We start from the raw sequence: 2,981 nt of genomic DNA on the forward strand, positions 1-2,981 counted from the left end.
TATGTGCAACTGGAGTCAAGCTGTTTGGAGCTTATAGCCTTCACTTTTAACATGCTTGTCTATAATTTTCTTTCAAATCTCTTTGTTTATGCTGGTCTGTGTTGAGTGTGGTATGCACCATGTCACCAAACAGCACAGTGACTACCTGTAGCCCTATGTATAGACCCAATGACTGATTACAAGGTTGTAGACACCTGCAATGCTAATTAGTGGGCACACTTTGATTTGTGTCCCTCTGCTTACATTATAATCATTTTTGTGCACACCTGTTTCATGAGTTTACTTTTTTAAATCATTTGGTTCAAGAATGGTTGAAAAACAAATTCTAAATTCCATTTGTTCATTCTTATATAATTTATTATGCATTTCTTTTAGATTCAAGTTATTTTTGTGAGAGTTTGGGGATTTTGCTTTTATTAAACAAGGGTTACAGTACCTACAATTTTGTCCATTTGTGTAAGTTACCTGGAAGCAGGTCCTTAAGGAGACCATCTGCCACCTCATCAGGCAGCACATGGAGGCCACACACAATACTGAGCCACACTTTGACCTCTTTTAAGGACATTACATGTAAGTCGGATCAGCCTGTAGTTTTTCCACTCTATTTTATTTTCCATTTGTTAATAAATATGATTTCCATTAAGGATTTTTGTGTGATTTTGTTGTCAGCACACTCAACTTCGTACAGAACAAGGTACTCAATGGGAATATTTTAATTATTCAGATCTAGAATGCATTCTTGGGCGGTACCTTTATTTTTTTTTAAGCAGTCTTAGAAGTTGACTGCAGCTGCAGCCATTTGAAGGATCCTGAGAGAGTGACACAGGTGGGAATAGCATCACTGATCCAGGAGCTGCTTATAGGAAAGTGGTAACTTTATAAGTCTCATTTAATTCTATGCAATTTCTCTTATAACATTTTAAGAATTGTTGAAAGCTGACTTTGCATCCACTAAAATAAGAATCCAGCTGCATGTATAGTTTAGCATCTTCTAATGAAGGGCAAAAAACATTTGAGAAAGAAGTGAGAGAATCTTACCTATTTGAGCTGCTAGTTTTACCTGTATATTATTTAACCAACATCCCCCTCGTGTGGGGCCACCTGGTCACTACATTCATTTTGGGTTTAAAGAGTCTCTTTTTGTAATGACATTATTAAGGAATGAAACAGAAGTTTCTCATCCTGACAAAGACTTGCACATTTTTGGATGCAAAAAATGTATTCCAGCCTGGTGACAAAAATGTGTTTTCTTCAAAGATGGTTTTATTTTAATCTTTTTGACAAAATTTTATTCAATTCTGATGAATGGTTTCCAAACAATATCCAGCCATTGTGCTGTACCGTGACTGCATATTGTGCTTAAACAATAGGAAAAGCATGTGAGACGTACATGATCGTTTACTGATAAGAATCCTCAAATCTGAAAACAGCATCTTTATGCAAGGAGAAAACATCCTGCAGAGAACACATGATTCAAGAGATGAACATTCAGTTTGTTATCTATTGTATGTGGGTGAACAGGTTTATTCATGATTTTCTTATAACTTAAAACAAAAATCTCTAACAGAAAACCCACACAAAACCTCTAGTTTCTTCAGTGTTTTCTATAAAGAGCATGTTTATTGAAGCTTCCCATGGAGACCTAATTGTTCTAAATCACAGATGCACCCTGAGGACCTGTAATTCATGAAGATACCAGCAGAAGCATTGGTTTGTTTTCTTACAGCAAACCTTGAAATTGCAAGCATCACGAGACCACAGGGTTTTGTCCCAGCGTACTAACTCCCACATGTCACATGTTTATCTATATGGTGAAAAAGCAACAACCGGTAGTGAATCGGAACAATAGGTGGATGGAAGAGAAATGGTGAGCGACTACGGTTTCAATGTTCAAGAGTTTTTACACTGCACTTGAATCGATAACTATAAAAACAAGCTCAATAAATCTCGGCAAACTGATACATATTGCTTAGAAAACATGCAAATTGATCTGAAAACAGTTCAACCTTTGTAATCAGGAGTTGTTGAGGTCGTTGTTGGCCTTCAAAACCCAATACTGGCCCATGCCTCTGCAAATGGGAGTCATTAGGGTCGTTGTTGGCCTAGATTAACAGGCCCAATGTTTCGACCACCTGTATGGCGATGAGGATTGAGATGATAGCAGAAAACAATCAACAAAACCACCTGTCTTCTTTGTTCAAAATGTGAACATTCTGGTCGTCAAACGAATGCCCTGTGTTCATAAGTTGTAGATGACCAGCTGAGTCCTTTCCGGAGGAGGTAGCTCTTCTGCGTTGAATCATGCGTCTGTGGAGAGGTTGTTTGATTTCTCCAAAATAAAGATCAGAGCATTCCTCACAGCAATGAACTGCATATACCACTCTGTCTTGTTAGGTTTGAATTGCACTGGGATTTTGTGTTTAAAGGAACTCGTCTGAGTTTTTCAGAGACTCCAGCAACATATGGGACGGCGATGTTTCTGCGTTTAATTTTCTAACCATTATATTCTGATGCGTGTCTTTTGGATTTCCTGACTGATTTGACAAACGTCCAATTTGGGCATCCAGAGGTTTGGAGAGCATCTTTGATGTCTTTCTGTTCTTTGTGCTTCCCTTTTGTTTTAGTAGGACAGTTCAGTCTAAAGAACGTGGCGGCTTCAGCCGATGAAACTAGGGATAGCGTGGCTATCGAGAAAGTTTTATCGGAATTACAGAGTATTTCTTCACTGAAAGAAGAGCAAAACATTGCACTGGAGGCTTTTCTCAGAGGAAAAGATGTTTTTGCTCTTCTCCCGACTGGTTTCGGCAAGAGTTTGATTTATCAATTGGCTCCTCTTCGTCGTCGCTCTGTTAGTACGTCATATGCTTCGTTGATCTGATTGGTTTATTTGGCCCGTCTATCACCAACATAGGCCAATCAGCTAACCAGTATTTTCGCCCCTTCCCAAAATTACTTCTACGGAAGGTTTCCAGATGGATATG

Source organism: Cyprinodon tularosa, unplaced genomic scaffold, assembly GCF_016077235.1.
Source record: "Cyprinodon tularosa strain WSP-4 unplaced genomic scaffold, ASM1607723v1 ctg17, whole genome shotgun sequence".
Lineage (NCBI taxonomy): Eukaryota > Metazoa > Chordata > Actinopteri > Cyprinodontiformes > Cyprinodontidae > Cyprinodon > Cyprinodon tularosa.